Source organism: Euphorbia lathyris, chromosome 9, assembly GCF_963576675.1.
Source record: "Euphorbia lathyris chromosome 9, ddEupLath1.1, whole genome shotgun sequence".
In the NCBI taxonomy this organism is placed as follows: Eukaryota; Viridiplantae; Streptophyta; class Magnoliopsida; order Malpighiales; family Euphorbiaceae; genus Euphorbia; species Euphorbia lathyris.
Window position 1 is genome coordinate 22,879,708 of NC_088918.1, and position 22,071 is coordinate 22,901,778.

Genomic DNA, 22,071 nt, shown 5'->3' on the forward strand with positions numbered 1-22,071 from the left:
TTGTTCTGACAGAGATGAAAAGAAAACAATGTAACAGAAATCTGACCCTCTAAGATTTATTTATAGGAATCATAGGACGAAAAAAGGTGTTGTTTTGATGCGAAAAGGCATAAAATCATACCTTTGAAAGTTGAAGAAACTCAATTTTTCGAGTTTGAAAGGCTGTGTCTGCAGGATGAAGAAGAAACAAGTCTGTAGGTGCAAAAAACACCCGTGTCGCGACCGAGAATCCCAATTCTCGGTCGCGACACGCTGATTTCCTTGTGGAAATCAGGCGTCGAAACCAATATTTCCGATTCTCAGCCGAGAATCTAAATTCTCGGTAAGTTCAGAAATTTCGTACCTGTTTGGACAATTCTGAAAATGTGAATTCTCAACTGAGAATTCAAAATTCTCGGCAGAGAATCACCAAGTTCCTTCTAATTCGAACTAATGACCTAAAATTAAACTAAAATCATGACTTAAACACATTTTTATGCATCTAAATCTTAATATAATGTCTACTAAAAAAATCATAAAATTGGCATGTGTAAAAATTTAAACTAAATTAAAACTAACAAAACAAAACAAAATAAAATAAAAATAAAGTACATTAAATTTAAATGAATTAATCTTCAGAAAAATGCGTTATGAACGCAATTTCGTTGTTTGAAACATTTTCGTAATAGATTTTGCATCTATTACCGTTAACTTTGAAACGATCTCCGTCAGGTCCTTCAAGTTCTAAAGAGCCATAGTCAAATACTTTAATGACTAGATATGGTCCTGTCCATCTGGACTTAAGTTTACCTGGAAATAAACGGAGTCGTGAATTAAATAACAGCACCTTATCTCCAATGTTAAAGCTTTTGACTTTAATCTTGGCGTCGTGCCATTTTTTCACTTTTTCTTTATATATTTTCGCATTTTCGTAAGATAGATGACGTAACTCATCTAACTCATTTAAGTTGAGCAAACGTTTCTTACCTGCTTGTTGCAAATCAAAGTTAAGTTCCCTAATAGCCCAATAGGCTTTGTGCTCTAATTCGACTGGCAAATGACATGCTTTCCCATACACTAATCGGTATGGCGTCATTCCTATTGGTGTTTTAAATGCAGTACGGTATGCCCATAATGCATTGTTGAGTTTACTAGACCAATCTTTTCTTGAAGATGAAACCGTTTTCTCTAGAATCCATTTGAGTTCTCTATTTGATATCTCTGCCTGACCATTCGATTGAGGATGGTATGGCGTTGACACGCGGTGACGTACTCCATATTTTTTCATAAGTATATCAAAACTTCAGTTTATGAAATGGGTACCACCATCACTTACAATGACCCTAGGACAACCAAATCTACAAAATATATCTTCAAGAAAACCAACAACAACTTTAGAATCGTTCGTCGGGGTTGCAATTGCTTCAACCCACTTCGAAACATAATCTACGGCGACTAATATGTAAGTTTTACCAAAAGAAGGGGGAAAAGGTCCCATGAAATCTATTCCCCACATGTCGAAGACTTCAACTTCTAACATGTTTGTGAGGGGCATCTCATCTTTTCTGCCTAAGTTCCCTGTTCTTTGGCACTTGTCACAACGAATAATAAATGAACGGACGTCTTTAAACAACGTAGGCCAAAAGAATCCACATTCTAATATCCTGGCTACTGTCTTACTAACGCCGTTATGTCCCCCATAAGAGCTAGAATGGCATTCCGACATTATAGACTCGTATTCATTTTCACTAACGCATCTCCTAATTATCCCGTCACCACTAGTTCTGAACAAGAAAGGATCTTCCCAAAAATACTGTTTAATGTCAAAGAAGAATTTCTTCTTTTGCTGGAAAGTTAATCCTTCCGGGACAACGTTGGCTATGAGATAATTTGCGATATCCGCATACCATGGTGACATGACACTTTTTATTTGATAGAGATATTCATCTGGGAAATCATCTCGTATACCGACAGTCTCACCTATAGGACAGTTTTCATCTTCGAGTTGTGATAGATGATCGGCGACAAGGTTTTCTACTCCCTTTTTGTCTTTAATTTCTATATCAAATTCTTGTAACAATAAAACCCATATAATTAGACGTGGTTTTGCATCTTTCTTAGCAAATAAATATCTTAAAGCAGCGTGATCGGTATAAATAATAACTTTCGAACCTAACAAGTATGACCTAAACTTATCACATGCAAAAACTACTGCTAACATTTCCTTCTCGGTTGTGGTGTAGTTTAATTGTGCACCGGACAGTGTGTGACTTGCATAATAAATGACATGAAGTTTCTTATCCTTCCTTTGACCTAAAACACATCCGACGGCTAAGTCACTTGCATCACACATGATTTCAAAAGGTAAATCCCAATCGGGTTTAGCAATAATAGGTGCAATGACTAAAGCTGTTTTCGAAGTTTCGAAAGCTTTAACGCAATCTTCGTTGAAGTCAAAGGTCGAATCTTTCACTAGTAAATTAGTAAGTGGCTTGGAAATTACAGAGAAATTTTTAATAAATCTCCTGTAAAAACCTGCATGTCCTAAAAACGACCTTACTCCCTTAACAGTGGTTGGAGGGGGTAATTTTTCTATCACTGAAGTTTTTACTCTATCCACTTCTAATCCTTTTTCAGATATTTTATGACCTAAAACAATTCCCTCGTCAACCATGAAATGACATTTTTCCCAGTTTAATACTAAATTTGTTTCTTCACACCTAGACAGAACTTTATCCAAATTTTGTAAGCATGAATCGAAAGAATCTCCATAAACGGAAAAATCATCCATAAAAACTTCCATGATATCTTCAATGAAATCATTAAAAATCGCAGTCATACAATGTTGAAATGTTGTTGGTGCGTTACATAGACCAAAGGGCATTCTCCTATATGCAAATGTTCCATAAGGACATGTGAAGGTTGTTTTGTCTTGGTCATCCGGGTAAATATATATTTGAAAGAATCCGGAGTAGCCATCTAGAAAACAATAGAAAGCATGACCAGCTATCCGTTCGATCATCTGATCAATGAAAGGTAGAGGAAAATGGTCCTTCCTAGTTGCTTTATTAAGGTTCCTATAATCTATACAAACCCTCCAACCGGTGGTGGTTCGTGTAGGTATTAATTCACCTTTGTCATTCCTTACAACAGTTATGCCTCCCTTTTTAGGTACACAGTGGACTGGACTAACCCATTCACTATCCGAAATAGGATAAATGATTCCATTGTCTAAAAGTTTAGTAATCTCATTTTTGACTACTTCTTTCATATTCGGATTTAAGCGTCTTTTCCTATCCGCTTTAGGTGGCTTATCTTCTTCTAAGTGAATTCTGTGCATTACAATACTAGGATTAATTCCTTTTAAGTCTGAAATTTGTCATCCCATACTTCCTATTCTATTTCTAACAACTTCCTTCAATTTTTCTTCTTGAACCTGTGTTAGTTTGTTAGAGATAATTATAGGTAGAGAATCGCCTTCGCCTAAGAAAGCGTACCTCAAATGGTTTGGTAATTCCTTAAGTTCTAATTTAGGTGGAATAACAATTGAAGGCGGAACTGGTCCATCTTCTCGAATCAAAGGCTCTGGGTCCTTTTCTTCTAATTCTTCACTCATTATAGGTTCTATTATTTTTTCTTTTTGAATAATATCATTAACACATTCTTCAATTAAATCAAGTTTCATACAAGCGAAATCCTCCATAGGATATTTCATTGCTTGGTTCATATCAAACTCGATCTTATCTTCTCCTATTCTCAAAACTACTTTCCCGTCCGACACATCAACTAGAGCACGTCCCGTGTTCATGAACGGTCTACCAAAGATTAGTGGACAATTAACGTCATATGCAAAATCTAATATAACGAAATCGGTAGGAAAAATAAATTTGTCAACTTTAACTAAAACATCCTCGATTATACCATATGGTCTTTTAGTGGTTTGATCCGCTAATTGCAAAACCATATTGGTACGTTTGATATCTTCTTCTAAACCTAACTTATTAAAAATAGATAATGGCATCAAGTTTATACTTGCTCCTAAATCACAAAGACAACTTGGGAATTCAATATCTCCCAACTTACACGGAATAGTAAAACATCCGAGATCTTTGAGTTTAGTGGGCAAATTACTTGACACGATTGAACTACAATCTTCAGTTAGCGAAATGAATGAAATTCCTTCCCAACTGATTTTCTTTGAAATTAAATCTTTTAGGAACTTACCATAATTGGGAATTTACGTAATCGCATCCATAAACGTTAAATTAATATGCAAATTTTTAAGTTTGTCTAAAAATGTTAAAAGTTGTTTGTCATAGTCCTTATTTCGGACTTTGTGTGGAAAAGGTGGTTTGGGTACAAAAGTTTTTGTACTTGAGTCAATTGGTGTATCTTTTTGGTTTAATGTATCTTCTTTGGATTTTGGTAAACCAGTTCCTGGTAAAGTTGAATTTCCGGGCATTTCCGGACCTAAGTAATTTTTCCCTGAGCGAAGAGTGATAGCCTTTACATGCTCTTTCGGATTTTCTTCCATATGGCTGGGAAGACTTCCCTCTTTGCGGGATGGAATTGATTTAGCGAGTTGTCCAATTTGAACCTCCAAATTATGGATGCTAGATGATTGGTTTTTAATAAGCTGATCGAATTTATTCTCGATCCGTTTAAAACCATCGTCGTGATTACTTATTTTTCCGCTCATAACATCAATAAATTTGTCGATCTTAGAAGATAAAGTGCTAATCGTATCTCTTGATTGATTTTGATAATTAGTGGTACGATTTTGATTAGCATTCGTATTATTATTATTATCTCTCCAGTTAAAGTTAGGATGATTTCTCCATCTAGGATTATATGTATTGGAATAAGGGTTATTAGTTTGGTTTTGCCCTTGGACAAAATTTACCTGTTCAATTTCTCTCATACCTTCATAATCCACATCCGTTTGGATTGGCTTACCATTAGGATCGCACGGTGCCATAAACCTATCAATTTTGTGCGATAAGGCAGAAAATTGGGCTTGCAACATCGCAACTGGATCAAGATTCACTATACCTTTTACCGATGACGTAGTTGAGGATGTTGGTTTCGCCACTGGTACGTGTCCACGCTCCGCGGGCCACATACTACTGTTGATTGCCATTTCCTCCAAAAGTTCTCTTGTTTGGGCCGATGTTTTCTTCATGAATAGCCCTCCAGATATAGCATCTAATGACCTCTAGTTGTAGGATTTAATCCATTATAAAATGTTTGCATTAAAAGTTCAGCGGGCAATTGGTGGTGTGGGCATAAACGTTGAAGTTCTTTAAAACGTTCCCAAGCCTCATAAAGAGTTTCATTATCATTTTGAGAAAAAGATGTTAACTCTTTTATGACTCTTGCGGTTTTTGCTAAAGGAAAATATTTTGATAAAAATGCTTGGGCTAATTGCTCCCAAGTTTCAAATGTTGCGGCTGGCATAGAAGTTAACCATTCTTTGGCTCGATCCTTCAAAGTAAAAAGAAAAAGGCAAAGTTTGATTGCTTCCGCAGTCACATCTGTTATTTTAAAAGTGTCACAAATTTCTAAGAAATTTGTCAAATGGGTGTTAGGATTTTCGTTAGGCAACCCGAAAAATGTTACGTTATTTTGCAACATATTAAGCAATGCTAGCTTAATTTCAAATTGGTTTGCATTTATTTGGGGTCTAACTATGCTGTTTGTTACACCGGCCACTCCTGGCCTAGCGTAATCCATAAGTGTAGCCATAATTTCTGGCTCGGTAACTCTGGTTTTTATTGGAGTTTTGTTTTTGTTTTTCTTGTCTTTCTTGTTCTTTTTAACCGTTTTTTCAATTTCTGGGTCTAGCGGTTTTGGTGGAATGCCAGAACTTCGAGAACTGCGCATGAACTTGAAATTTCGCACGAACCGAAAACTACCTTCAAAACAGAATTTGAAAAATAAATAAATTAGTAATTTGAAATAAATAAAATATAAAAGTTTAAATAAGTATGAATAAATCTAGATTCGAAATATAACATGAAAAATCTAAATTTTTGTTAAAAAAAATTTTGGCGTTCCCCGGCAACGGCGCCAAAAACTTGTTGAACGATTTCCGCAAGTGCACGGTATACGCTTGTAGTAATAAAAGATATCGAACCCACAGGGAACGCTTTTTAACGAAAACTTATTTTGAATCAGTTAGATTTACTTTAAGGTTTATAATATGTAAAATCGTTTAATTGAATTTGGTTTTGAAATTGCTATAGTAAGAATTAGATTAGAGTATGACGAATGTTAGAAATCACTTCTGATTTAAGGATAAATTTACAAAACAGAAACGTTTAGTTCTTTAGAAAAGTGAACAAATGTATTCGTTTGCATTAAGTAAAGAAAACAACTTTAAACTTTGTATAAATTATAAAAATGAAATAAACGTTGATTCCTCTAATTAAAAGGCTTTGAACTGCAGTCAATCCTCCTACGGTCGGGTTAGATTGCTACTTTAACCAAATTAATACTCTACTGATGATATCAATTTGCCTAAGTGTTCAACAAAGTTTCCTTGTAAAGATTTTGAATTCAACTACGTTTTAATGAAAACACCAGAACTCACTTCGGATCATTTACCAAAGTGATACATAAAAATCTATCGAATAGAATGAACTTTATTAGATGAAATATGAATTTGATACAAGTTTACAGAGAACAAGAAGCATGGAAACTTTCGACGACTTGCAAGTGAATGGGTTATCAATCCTTTCCTTGGGTTTCGTTAGAGTTTGTCAGGCTCAGGGGCGGATCCTCTACTAAATCTTCTCGCTGTAACTTCGTAATAGAGATACAGTCGGCTACTACCAAAATGTAAACTAATATGAACAAATCTAAACGCTACTGTGTTTGTAATTATTTAATAAACAATGTGTGTACATCATATTGCTTTTTACAGAATCGAACTTCTAACTCTGAATCGCTTGACTCAAAATTTCTGCATTAATTCTATACTAATCTTCTCCTCAATTTTCTATATCCCAACTCTCCATCAACTCTTTATTTATAGATGTTGAAGAGTCGTGATTGAAGTGTCGTGTCCGTTGTGGAGGGTCGTATCCTATGCGAAGGGACATTTCTATCCACCCGAACGAACGCGTTTTGTCGAAAACGAACGTGTATGAATAGCTCTCCAGGAATTTCTGAACTTACCGAGAATGTAAATTCTCGGCCGAGAATGGGGGAGCAAATATTTATCCTTCGAAAATGGTAAGGGAAAAGTCTGGCGACGCCTGTCGCGACCGAGAATGGAGGATTCTCGGTCGCGACACGGAGTAATTTTCGTTGTCTTTGACTTCGTCCTCGTCCTCGGTTTGGCATATTTGATCTTCGTCGTCTTTGACTCCTTTTGTAGGGTTTTTATTCTGTTTTTAACCTCTTTTCGTTCCTATTTGGATTTTACCAAATATTTAGGTACCTTGCAAGAAAGAAACATATTCAGAAGTAAAAGTACGCTAAACAGGTATAAATAGTATGAATTCGAAGCAAAACTGATGTAAATATTAATGATAATTTAGGTATATTTTGGGCTTAACAATAAGCTTAACGTAAAAATGAATGAATATGTTTACCTTGAGCTGAGCTTGCTATATTTATACTGATGTGGAACTGTAGGAGATGGTTGTAGATTGTGGAGTAGAGTGGGTTACACTTCTCTTGTTGATTTACTAATAATTTTGAGAATTCAAATAAAATTAGGATTGAAACTTTGCGGGACGAGATGACAATTTTAGAAATTAAAAAAACTAGCTTTTAACTACGATTGTATATATATTAAAAAAAAGTTTCCACAATTGCGTTTATATTAAATAATAAAGAATTTTTTTTACCTCACCGGATGTGATTTAAACACATGACTTCTTCAATCATAGCTACAATCCCAATTACTATGATAGGGCTTTTCATCACCATAAATTTATTAATGATAAACAATACTATCATATAAAAATATATTTTTTTTAAAAATAAAATATTATTGAAATTATATTGAACGTCCATAATTTTATTTTAATAATTTGTTAAAATTAAAATATCAAAACAAAACTGTACACATATTACTATAATATAAATGTAATTATTTCATTAATATTATTATTTTCAAACTCTTTTTCTCAATTGTCCTTTTCAACTCAAATACAATTTAGAATTCATTAATTTCTAAATAACAATCCAAACTCTTATAGCTTTAAGGTCTTTGATGAAAATGTTACACGTAAAACATTTAAAAATTACGCAATTAATGTTTTTACTAATAAAAAGCAACACATAAATCATTTTACTAATAATTTCAAGAATATAAATACAGTTTGGTTCAAAACTCAGCAGGTCATGACAGACAATTTTAGAGATTAAAAAAATTCATCTCGTCCTATGGAGAATTCTTTTACCCATTAGAACGTAACCCCTACATAGATGTGGATTTAATTTTTCATTAGTAACCTAATAAAATATAATTAAATGAAGAAAATTTTGTGATAAGAAATAAAAAAAAAAAAATTAAATCTAGAATAATAATACAAAAAGAAATTTCATAAAAAAAACACACACACAAAGAAATAAAGATCAACCTTAACATTTATTTAATAAATACAGATTTAGCCTTAATATATAATGGTACAAATATAATTTTAACGTTTTCAAGTAAGATCAAGTTTAATTATACATTACCAAAATTTTGAAAAAGTTAGGCTAATTGTTGTTTAACTGCTATATCAGACTTTCCAAACAAGTTGCCGATAAACTGAATCAGTTTCGTACATTTTTTTTTTGTAACTATATTAGTAACATAATAAATATTTTAGACAACTTGACCAAGATTTTTTGATTAATTTATATGTGGCGGTCTTAGTTGATTTTAATCGATTTTTTTGTAACTGTGGTAGTAACACATTAAATATCGTAGATATAATTGATGTTTGGAAAGTCCGATATAACAGTTAAATAAAAGTTAAACTAGTATTTTCAAATTATTGGCACCGTAGAACTAAAATTGATACTAGTTAAGAACATTATAATTAAATTTAAACTATTTTATACATTAGGATAAATTTGCACTTCATTGAAAACGCTAGGTCAAATTCGAACTTTATTAAAAAACAATCTTAACTACTAGTTTTAATTATTAATCAATGGTTCAGTGAAACAATAATGAAAAAAAAGTAATTAAATCCATGCCATTAGGAAAATATATTAAAGCACAGGTTTTCAAATTCACGTTTTTTTAAGGTTAAAATAGTCTATTTAACTAATAAAAAAAAAACCTATCTATTCTATCTTTTAAATTTCTATCCATCTATCTTTATTGCTTTTTTTAATGATTTTATGTACCAATCATTTTTATGGATTTATTATGGAGAGAGAGTATTTTTAAAAAATATGGACAACCATTTATTATAGAGAGAGAAACATGTCTTTAGATAACCTGATAACTTATTGGTAACCTGCTACAGTAGGTCATTTATTCAAAATATAATAGTCTCCATAGATGGAGACTCACCATTGAAAACTCTTCCATATATATATATATATATATATATATATATATTAATTTTCAAAATACATTATATAAAATTCATATTCTTAAAAATTAACATTTTATGGATTAAACCATAATAAAATACTCAAATAATACTCTTAACCAAAAATGCAATTTAAAATATCGTAAGCTTGATATAAACATTTTTTTCTCGAATACCATACATTGTAAAACTGTATTAAAATACTTAATACCAAAACTTGTGTTCAAAATAACCGTAAATCAATAAATACTTCATAAATCGTATATGAGTAACTAATTCATAAACCATATATCAATAAATACCTCATAAATCGCATATCATTAAATACTTTATAGATTGTATCCATCCGAGAGATAATCTCCATATGTATCAATCCCCACAATATAATATAATCGAGATATCTCATAATTTTGCCTAACCCGCATGGTCTTACTTAACACTTCTTTGCCATACCCGACAGGTCTTTCAATTTTTCTCACTAAATACGGACTTTAATAAAAACCACCTATCCGGATTACTCTTGATGGATACTAAAAATATTATATCATAAAATTATAACATGCTCAAATCTCTTTTCACAATCAAATTTCATTATTATTTCATAACCTTAAACCATATACCATTTGGCTTCCGCAAAAGAACCACAATTATTCAAATATTCTCTAAAAATTGCTCAAAATACAAATTCATTTAAAATCAAATGCTCCTTTAATATAACTAAAATCAGAAATATATATATGTAATTATATATACATACATATATATATATATATAACTCATAAATCAACATCATAGAGTTTTCCAAATACTTTTCTTCAAATCAATTCTTTAAAATATCAAATCTTACACAACTATTAATCAAATATACTAAGTTCATCAAAACAAAACTCAAATAATGTATACATAAATATATATTATAGGTTGAAATTGGCATGCAAATACATATATAATTACTTGAACTTAACTTTAAGCTCATGTTAAAAACTAAATCATAAAAACTCCAATTAATCAAATGCATGCCAAAAATCACAATAAAATTTTAATTTTCTGGAAAATATAGAGTTATATATATATATATATATATATATATATATATACATAAAAACTCAAAATGGAGTTTCGATCTCCCTCTTTAAGCCATTTAACACGGCTTTGCTCTCTGAACATCATCTCCTGCCGAAGAAGTTGTAAATCAAGGTTGGAACATGCGGCAGAAGCAGCATTACACAACTCTGGAGAATCACACTGTTCAGAAATTTGCTTTTGAATATCAGCAAGATGAACTTCAGCCAGGTGGATATTAGAATCAATTCTGCCAAACACGTTTTTATTCCAATCCCTGAGAATAGACCTAAGGGTGCAAAGTTTATGACATAATAGTTGAGCAGGAGGGAGAGAGATGTGGGATGTAGTCCAGTGATTAGCAATTACCCCCTTTAAAGAATCATTAGTGGTCCACATTGCATGGAATCTGAACCTAGCAATCCTTAGATCCCCAATCCTGCATTGAAGGAGCATCGGGCAATGATCAGAACTATACCTTGCCAAAGCCGTGCAAGAGATAGAGTCCCAAGAATCCAAAACGCCCTCAGATACTAAAGCTCTATCCAGTCTACATTCAACATGAGCGGCCCCATCGACCATTGGACCAAGTAAACCTCTTACCCAAAGTATCAATATCAATAAGATCACAATCATCGATAAAATTCCTGAATTCCCTGCAGGATCCAGCAGCAGGAGGGGAACCAAGCTTCTTATGAGAGCCTGTAATAGCATTGAAATCCCCAAATACCAACCAATTAGTATTTGGAAAGGCACAACTATAAAGAGAAGACCACAACTCCCTTCTTTCCGAAGCCAGGTTACTACCATAAACAAAAGAAAGCAGAAAAGACTTATCACCCAGCTGGTGTTGAACAATAACATGTTGGGGATGAGAAGAATGAAGAGAAAGAGAAGAAGCATCCCTAGATAGAAGCCAAAGAGTCGGTGAATCTTTATCATTCTAGGCAAAGAGAGAAAGGCCTAGAGATCTCCAAAACCGATCAGCAGTGTCACTAAAACAAACAAGAGGTTCTGCAAGACATAAAAAAATCAGGACGATGTTGTTGGCACATAAGCTTCAGGGCTCGTTGAGTGCGATCATTACCGATGCCCCTACAATTCCAAAATAACACAATCATTGAAACCGCACAGGCGGCTTGCTATGCCGTTTACCACTGACCTTAAGGGGAATGTTGTTATCTTTGTGCTTCTTCCTTTTCTGGACTTTAGACCAAGTATTTTCTTTTGTATCATTAACCACATGCAAACTGTCAATGTTTTTTGAATGCTCAATGATTTGTAAATTAGGAAATTCAGAAGTTTGAGGATTGGGGTGAGAGGTTTGACAACCCAAGACCCTCATCTCTTTAACAAGTTGATAAGATGGAAAACCAAGAGAAGGGGAGGCGGGGGCCGTGTCAGAATCAGAATCAAGAACCGATTCATTAATCTTGACAGAACTATGAAGTACCATCTGCAAGTCACAGTTGTTAGATTTGTCAGATTCAACAATGTCAGGAGCCTTTTTAGAGGATTCACCAGTATCAATGTGAACTCCAGGCTTCTGTTGCCAAATCCGAGTAACTGACCTACCTTGGGGCTCAGGGGATCCCATCTTTTGCTTCCCATTTCTTTGCTTTGTGACAACATGATCTTCACGACAAAGATTCCTCCTACAAGCTCCAGCAGAATGGCCAATGGAATGGCAAATGGAGCATAAGTCTGGAAGTCTTTCATATTCAAGGGAAATCCAATGCATTGAGGTGTCAGTATCCACCCTTAGCTTGTATTGAATTTCCTTAGTAAGCTCCACATCAATCAAGATACGAGCATAATGACCCATTTCACCCTCCACGGTATTCTTGTCAAAACGAATGGGCACCCTAATCGCCCTTGCAATGCTTGCCATGATCCGCTTATCCTAGAATTCCCAAGGAAGATTGTAGAATCGGACCCAAACCTGAGCAGAAGTGGATTTGTGAGAATCCGGATTAAATCCCGGGCTCTGTTGAGCGATTTCCGCAAGTGCACGGTTTCGCTTGTAGTAATAAAAATATCGATCCCACAGGGATACGTTTTTTTAACGAAAAAACTTATTTTTTGAATCTGTTAATTTCGAACTAGTTAGATTTACTATTAAATGTAAATGAAAAGTGAAAATTGGTTTAATTGAATTTAGGAAATTTGTTTAATTGAATTTGTGAACTTTGAGTATTTGAAAATGCTGGAATAAGATTTTATATTTAGAATAAATCGATTGTTAGAAAGGTCTTCTGATTTTAAGGATGAATTTTACAAAACAGGAACATTTAGAACTTTTTAGAAAAACGAATGAATTTATTCATTTGCATTAAGCAAAGAAAACAACTTAAACTTTGTATCAATTATGATGATGAAATAAATGACGGAACCTCTAATTAATTGGCTTTGAACGCGACAAAACCCTTTCGGGATAGTTGCCCTTACTCAAATTAAAACTCTTTCGAGATGATAATTTGCCTAAGTGTTCAACAAAGTTTCCTTGTAATGATTTTGAATTCAAGTGCATATTAATGAAAACACCAGCCGCACTTATATTGGATTGGTTACCATAAGTGTTGCATAACGATTTGTCGAATAGAACGGACTTTATTAGATGAAATATAAATTGATACAAGTTTACAGAGAACAAGGAGCATCGAGTTCTTCGAGGGCGTGCAAGTGAAGGGCTTGATCGGTTCCGCTTCCTTGGGTTTCCTAAGAGGTTGTCAGGCTCAGGGGCGAACACTCTACTCAATCTTCTCGTTGTAACTTCGTAATAGGGATTCGGTCGGCCACTACCCTGATGCAAACTAAAACTGGAACAATGTCTAAACGCTACTGAGTTGTAATTAAACTATAAACAATATGTGTACCTCATCTTGTTTTGTACAGAATCTAATTTCTAACTCTCGAAATGTGTTTACTTAGAACTTCGACATAAGTTCTACGCTCTGATTCTATATCTATATTATAACATTTCACTGCTACTTTTTCTCAACATCAACTCTTTATTTATAGATGTTGAAGGGTTGTGTTTGAAGTGATGTATCCGTTAGTTAAGAGTCGTGTCCGTTGTGAAAGGACGTCTTTATCCACTTGAACGAACGCGTTTCTTGGATTTTCAGCATGTGTTAAATGCTCTTTGTAAAATTTCTACACTTACCGAGGATGGTAATCCGCGGCCGTGAATGACGTAGCATTGAGTTGAGCTTCGGACGAAGGGGAGAAATAGCTATACCACGCGTGTCGCGGCCGCGGGTTGAGGATCCACTGTCGCGGCCCGGTGATTTTTCTCACTTCTTAGCTTTCATTCGTGTCTTCGACTTGGCGCTTTCGATTTACGTCGTCTTTGACTCCTTTTGTAGGGTTTTTCTTCTGTTTTAGATCCTTTTTCGATCCTATTTGGATTTTACCAAATATTTAGGTACCTTGCAAGAAAGAAAGATATTTGAGAGTAAAAGTAATCTAAACAGATATAAATAACACGAATTTGTAATAAAAATGATGTAAATGTTAATGATATTTTAGGTATATTTTGGGCTTAACAAATCTCCACACTTAATCTTTTGCTAGTCCCGAGCAAAATTTCACTGAATTTATTCCTTAACTAATCTCTTTATGAAAATAAAACATATATCTTTGTGTTTACCTTTTAAATTAGTTAAGACGAAAAGACTAACTTTGCATGGCAAATTTATACGCAAAATATCAAACTAACTTAGTATAAGTACGATATATCATTCGTCTTGTATTTCAATGTTTAAATTGAAGTATTCGGGACGATGTAAGCACGCATGTTATTGAGTCTTTCATCTCAAGGCATTTCAAAGCACCAAATTTCCTTTCCCAAACTTGAATTATTATATATGAGTATTAAGTTTAATTTATTTGCTTAGTTACGCCCGTGATAAGGGTGGTCTCGATCGTAACTTTATATGCATTTTATTTGTGTTCGCTTAAGAGGTACCGACCATGCCATGGGTGGACGCAATCGTTACTTTAAACTTTAAACACGCTTAATTTTTCTTATTTAAACGTTCCTTTCATACCTCGATTGTGATAAGGGTGGTCGCAACCGTGGCCAAAAGTACGCTTTATTTATTAATTTCTTCCCTTTCATACCTCGATTGTGATAAGGTTGGTCTCAATCGTGGCCAAAAGTTAAGAATACGATTTATTGATTATAACTTGGGAAAAAGAAAATTAGCACATTCATCCTATATTGACTTAAAATTCAACATGTATTATGGCTAAAGTTTCCTTAAAAACTTCAATTGGTGTTAATGTAAGACAAAATCAAAACCGAGCTAAAAAAATTGTTAGTTCAATTTAATGCCTATAAACCTAATTGAAAATTTAAAATAAGATTTATTATATCATGAATTTCATGATATGAAATAGAGATTGAAAATAAAGAATTTATTACTTAAATACATTCACTCGAGACAATTTTTACTTAAAATCGTGTCGAAGATTTGTGAAAAATTTTGAAAAATATTACCCGTATAGAAATATTTATTTCTATCGATAATGATAACCTAAAAATAATCGTAAAAATTTTAACTTATGATTAATTTATAAATGTAAAAATGATATTTCATAAAAAATGTTAATTTTTTTCATTTGTTGCAATATACTTAAAAGTGTTGCAATATACGTTGCATTTTGTATTTTTGAAAACAAACAAGTGTTGCATACATTCATTCATTCATTTGCATACATTCGTTCATTCATTCGTTTGTATAAAAATGATATATGTATATATCTCCTCCCACACTTAAATTGGACCATGTCCTCATTGGTGCAAAAATGGAGATAAAACGTTAAAGATAAAACAAACGGAAAGAAATGAAAGATATAGCAAAGAAAACATGCATCATAAAATTAAATTAAAACTGAAATTGTACGAAACATAAGAAAATAAAAATGTACGAAACTGAAATGAAAACAAGATAAAATAAAAATAAAAAATAAAACCTAAGCATGCGGCGGGGAATCCGGAGGTGTTGGTGAAGTTTCCACATTTCGGCGTCGGAAAAACGAAAGCATCCGATGCCGAGTCGATCTTTGCGCACGCCTCAAAGAATTGAGGTTGTCATTCATCACCATGTTGTTCTCCACCAAATCATCAATCCGTAAATTCATTTGTCGATTATTGGCATTGATTTGGTTCAAAATTCTCCTTAAATCCACCGTATCATTATCTTGTGTTGCTTAGGCTTGTGGGACATCTTCCGCTCCTTCCTCCGCTCCTTCTCCCTCGGTACCTACATTATGAGAACTAGAAGCACCTCCACCCATAGTGCCACGAAGATGAGCAATACGGGTAGCATAAGAAATAAAAACCGGAGGAGCCGCAGAAACCAACAAATGAGCCCGCTCAAGAGCCGCAATGTCCAAAACCGGAACATATCCATGGTAGGTGGACATATCAAAAGTATCCAATTCATCCCGTGCTCCCAAAACAATAGCGGTTATGAAATTACCGAGAGGGACTTGAGTGGTATGAGCCCTCGAAGCACGATATAAATTGTCAAAAATCATTCCAATGCTATCAACCCGTAAACCCTTGAACAAACAATCCCAAACAAACAAATCCCGGACTTGAATCTTCGAACTCTCAACACGACCAAAAAGTGAAAAACTCAAATACTTGTGAAAGAAGAACACACAATTGTCCTTAATCAACTTGCTTGAAGTGTTTTTAGAATCAAAAGAAGTTTGGTCGGAAAGAGTTTGCCAAAAAGAGTTATTGTCAAAATCCCGAGGCTTATCATAAAAATCACTAGTAGGGAAACCAAACATGTTACCCATAGCTTCATAATCAACGGTATAGGTGACACCATTATTCCGAAAAGAAATTTCAGTCCTCTTTTTGTTCATCGTCAAAGTAACCAAAAATTCAACCACATACTCTTGAATTTGTGGAAAACGCATAGAAGCAAAAGTTTCCCATCCCAAAGTTTCAATAAAAGCAGTAATTTGTGTAGTGAAGTTCAACTTCCTTACCGAATCAAAGTAAAAAAACTGCATATCCACGAACTTATGATTGGCGTTTGAAAAGTGCTTGAAACGTCCAACTTCTTCTTCAGAATGAATGTCGAAATAAGCCCCACAACTAATCCGTAGGCGACTAGCCTCAGTGACAGCCGACTTGTGTCCAACACGCTTTGCTCTAGGCATGGTTATGGTGTTTAGGGTTTAGATAAAAAAGATGAAAAGAGAGAAAAGCTTGAGGTTGAAGATGAAGTAGAAGTGTTGTATGTAGACTTGAATTGAAAGGGTAAGTGATTAAAAAGGGTAATGATGAAATTGGGAAGAGTAAAAGGGAAGTATTGGGAAGAGGTTAGAGTAGGGAATTGGTTAAAATTGGAGGTGGTGTAAGGTTTGTGTAAGGAATAGGTATATATATAGGGTTTGAATAGGAAGTTTAATAGGTAGAGTAGGAATAGGAAGAGTAATGAGTATAGTTGGAATAGGAAGAGGTGTAAGTAGAGGAGGAATAGGAAGAGTAATAGGTAGAGGTTGAGTAGGAAAAAGGTTGAAAATTAGGCCAAAAATCCGGACTTGGAGTTGCCTTTAACACGCGTGTCGCGGTCGTGGATGTGTATCCGCGGCCGCGGATCGCGTTTTTCAACCAATTTTTCTTTGAATTGTTGTGCGAATTTGCTGAAGTTACCGAGAAATACACCATTCGCGGCCGCGAATCGCGTTTGGCAGCGAATTTTTTGTCTGAATTTGGAGTAAATTTGCTGAAGTTACCGAGAATCCATTAATTCTCGGCTGCGGATCACCTCGTGGCTACCCAAATCTGCATATTAACTCCTATTTGTGTAATTTCTTTGATAAATTTGATCCTGTACTCCTGGACAATGTAATCTGTACTTAAGAACATAAATGTAAAACATTAAATGATAAGGAAAACCAAAGGTTTATCCTTATTAATGGAAATTTAAATGAAAAATGCTTTAATTAATGGATGTTAAATTAAGAATAGGAAAGGTTTGGAACTAAAATTAATTGAAGCATTTATGTGCATGTATTAATGTAAGTTAAATGAATCTTTATTTAAGGAATTGAAACTTAGTTATTAATCATTTAATTAGTAATGAATGGATTAAGTTTGCATTTAATAAGTGCATTAGTTTAGAATTATGGAATTAAATGTTAGTTTAACCAAATAATCAAAAACAGGAAATAATGCAAAAGAGAAAGATTTTTATTGAATAGAAACATATTTACAAACAAACGAACCAAAAGCTATGCTAAAAATTTGTCCCTTTCAATCGGGATTTTCTTAGCCCTATAGCGTTCTATTTTCAACTGCACGAAGGCTTGACGTTCTGGTGCAGAAAGAAAATTGGGTCCTGATCGAAATACTCGTTTCACTAGACCTTCATATTCTAAAAACTCATAGTCTAGCATTGGGAAAGATTCAGCATCACTCCAAGGAACAGAAATACTTCCCTTGGTCCCTAGAATTATTCCACATACAATATTCCCGAATCCAACCTTCTTAGCCTTGGATCTAGATGCGGCAACAAGACCCTCCATCAGAATTTTTGAAGAATCTACCACGTTGCCTTGAAATATATCGCCAAGGACATAAAGATCAGATTCTTGGACGACACTACTGAACGTGCGACCGAACAGGCTGTGACTCAGAAACTTATGCAAATATAGCATAGAGTTGGAATAGAAAGACTTATTATAAGCAAGTTTTGGGTGGAAAGGCCAGATGCCGGTGAGCATTCGCCAAATGTCAGTAGACGTCATGTCTCTTCCATGATGACGTTTGATAGTATCCTTTAAGGGAAAACCAAACCAAGCATGTAATTCTGGATATCCAAAAGTGAAAGTTTTGCCATCCCGACGAAAACTAAGACGCACCCGACGCTTGTTAACAAAGCGAACCGTACAGAAGAACTCTAATATCCAATCTCCAATTATAGGAAACTTCATATTAACAAATCTGGTCCATCCTAAACGTTCCATGTAGCGACTCATATCATCTTTAATTCCCAACTGATCGTTAAGAAAGTCATCCATGTATAGCATTCCAACAAAGAATGTGTATCGAAGCTTCAAGAAGCGCCTTCCCTCATCATGATTGAAGATGGGAAAGTTACATCCGTAATACTCTGATATATCAACACGTTTATTGCGTGAAGCAATAACTTTCTTAGATGAAGTGTTTGAGGAAGTCATAGTGTTTGGAATGAGTAAGGAAGAAAGGTTCTGAACTTAATTTCTGGGTTGTTGAATGGTAAGAAAATCAGAGATAGTTCTGATAGAGATGAAAAGAAAGTGATAGAAAACTGAACATCTAGAACCTATTTATAAGATCCTAGGACGAAAAGAGGTGTTGTTTTTGAAATGAAAAGGCATGAAACAACCCTTTTAGAAATGAAGAAACTTAATGCTTCGTTTCTGAAGAGTTGCATCTGCTGGAAAAAGGGTCAATTTTTGCATAATTTCCCCGTGTCGCGATCGAGGATGCTGACCCGCGGTCGCGACACGCTGATATCCTTGCGGAAATCAGTTGTCAAAACTCCAAATTTCTGATCCTCTACCGAGAATCCTCATCCTCGGTAAGTTCAGAAATTTTCCTTTCAATTTGAAATCAGAATTCTCAACTGAGAATCTGAAATCCTCTATAAGTCCAGAAATTTTCCTGGCTACTAATTATACCCAAATTCTCAACTGAGAATTTTAAATTCTCTATAAGTTCAGAAATTTCTTACCTCCTTAAGAATTCTATATATGTGAATTCTCAACTGAGAATTTCAAATTCTCAACTGAGAATCACTGAATTTCTTCTAATTCTCATTAGATATATATTTTTCTATATCTAAAATTCTAATATAAAATGATATAATCTAAACAAAACAAAAATAAAAATAAAAAATAATAAAAACTAACTATTAGAAAAATGAAATGATTTATATGTCAGGAAATCTTGTTACGAAATTAGTTCCTATTTCAGAAATATTTTCGTAATAAATTTTACATCGATTACCGTTAACTTTAAAACGATTACCGTTGGTTTCCTCAAGTTCCAAAGAACCATAGTCGAATGTTTTGACGACTAAATACGGTCCGTCCCATCCGGACTTAAGTTTTCATGCTTGTTGTAAATCGAAGTTAAGTTCCTTAATAGCCCAATATTCTTTGTTGTACCTCAAATGGTTTGGTAATTCTTTAAGTTCTAATTTAGGTGGAACTACTACTGAAGGCGGAACTGGTCCATCTTCTCGAATCAAAGGCTCTGGGTCCTTATCTTCTAATTCTTCACCCATTATAGGTTCCATTATTTCTTCTCTTTGAACAATTTCATTAACACATTCTTCAACTAAATCAAGCTTCATACAAGCGAAATCCTCCATAGGATATTTCATTGCTTGATTCATATCGAACTCGATCTTATCGTCACCTATTCTTAAAACTACTTTTCCTTCCGACACATCAACTAGAGCACGTCCCGTGTTCATGAATGGTCTACCAAAGATTAGCGGACAATTAGCATTATAAGCAAAATCTAAGATAACAAAGTCAGTAGGAAAAATAAATTTGTCAACTTTCACCAAAACGTCTTCAATTATACCATATGGTCTTTTAGTGGATTGATCCGCTAATTGCAAAACCATATTGGTACGCTTGATGTCTTCTTCTAAACCTAATTTCTCAAAAATAGACAATGGCATCAAGTTTATACTAGCTCCTAAATCACAAAGACAACTTGGGAATGACATATTTCCCAAAGTACACGGAATGGTAAAGCATCCGGGATCTTTGAGTTTAGTAGGTAATTTGCTTGATACTATCGAACTACATTCTTCAGAAAGTGAAATGGATGAAATTCCTTCCCAACTAATCTTTTTTGAGATTAAATCTTTCAAGAATTTTCCATAGTTAGGAATTTGCGTAATTGCATCCATGAATGTTAAATTTATATGCAAATTTTTAAGTTTATCTAAAAATGATAAAAGTTGTTTATCATGGTCCTTATTTCGGACCCTGTGTGGAAAAGGTGGTTTTGGTACAAAAGGTTTTGGATTAAAGTCAATTGGCGTATCTTTTTGTTTTAATGTATCTTCTTTGGATTTTGGTAAATCATTTCCAGGTAAAGTTGAATTTCCGGGCATTTCCGGACCTAAATAGTTTTTTCCTGAGCGAAGAGTGATAGCCTTAACATGCTCTTTCGGATTTTCTTCCGTTTGGCTGGAAAGACTTCCCTCTTTGCGGGATGGAATTGATTTAGCAAGTTGTCCAATTTGAACCTCCAAATTATGGATGCTAGATGATTGGTTTTTGATAAGCTGATCGAATTTACTTTCGATCCGTTTAAAACCATCGTCTTGTTTACTTACCTTTCCATTCATAGCATCAATAAATTTGTCGATTTTTGAAGATAAAGTGCTAATCGTATCTCTTGTTTGATTTTGATAATTATTTATCCGATATTGATTAGCATTTGCATTATTATTATTATTACCATCTTTCCAGTTAAAGTTAGGATGATTTCTCCATCCAGGATTATAAGTATTAGAATAAGGATTAGTAGTTTGGTTTTGTCCTTGGACAAAATTTACCTGTTCTATCTCATTCATACCTTCGTAATCAATGTCTCTCTGGATTGGATCATTAGGATCGCATGGTGCCATAAATTTATCAATTTTTTGCGATAAGGCAGAAAATTGGGCTTGTAACATTGCTACAGGATCAAGATTCATTATACCTTTAACCGATGATGTACCTGAGGATGATGGTTTCGCTGTCGGTATATGGCCACGCTCGGCGGGCCACATACTGCTGTTGATTGCCATTTCTTCCAAAAGTTCTCTTGCTTGGGCGGACGTCTTCTTCATAAATAACCCTCCAGACATAGCATCTAATGAACCTCTAGTTGTAGGATTTAATCCATTATAGAATGTCTGCATTAAAAGTGCATCTGGCAGTTGGTGGTGTGGGCATAAACGTTGAAGTTCTTTAAAACGTTCCCAAGCTTCATAAAGAGTTTCATTATCATTTTGTGTAAAAGAAGTCAACTCTTTGATGACTCTTGCGGTTTTTGCTAAGGGAAAATATTTTTGTAAAAATGCTTGGGCTAATTGGTCCCAAGTTTCAAATGTTGCAGCAGGCATAGAAGTTAACCAAATTTTTGCCTTATCCTTCAAAGTGAAAGGAAAGAGGCGAAGTTTGATTGCTTCGGCTGTTACATCAGTAATTTTAAAAGTGTCACAAATTTCTAAGAAATTTGTCAAATGTGCATTAGGGTTTTCGTTAGGTAGTCCATAAAACGTTACGTTGTTTTGCAACATATTAAGCAAAGCAGGCTTAATTTCAAATTGATTTGCGTTTATACGGGGTCTAACTACACTATTAGTTACACCGGCCATTCCTGGCCTAGCATAATCCATAAGTGTCGGTGGATCGGCCATAATCTCTAGCTGGTCTACTTTGGTTTTTAAGGGTGTTTTGT

The 22,071-nt window shown here is 34.2% G+C and overlaps 2 non-coding genes across 2 annotated transcripts; both read left to right on the top strand.

Moving 5' to 3' along the window:
• The first annotated feature begins 5,248 nt into the window (after positions 1-5,248).
• Positions 5,249-5,355, top strand: LOC136207580 (small nucleolar RNA R71). Its single transcript, XR_010676714.1, has one exon. It is a non-coding gene; the product is annotated as a small nucleolar RNA R71 (small nucleolar RNA).
• Positions 5,356-21,545: 16,190 nt separating this feature from the next.
• On the top strand, positions 21,546-21,652 carry LOC136207591 (small nucleolar RNA R71). Its single transcript, XR_010676725.1, has one exon. It is a non-coding gene; the product is annotated as a small nucleolar RNA R71 (small nucleolar RNA).
• The last annotated feature ends 419 nt before the right edge of the window (positions 21,653-22,071 follow it).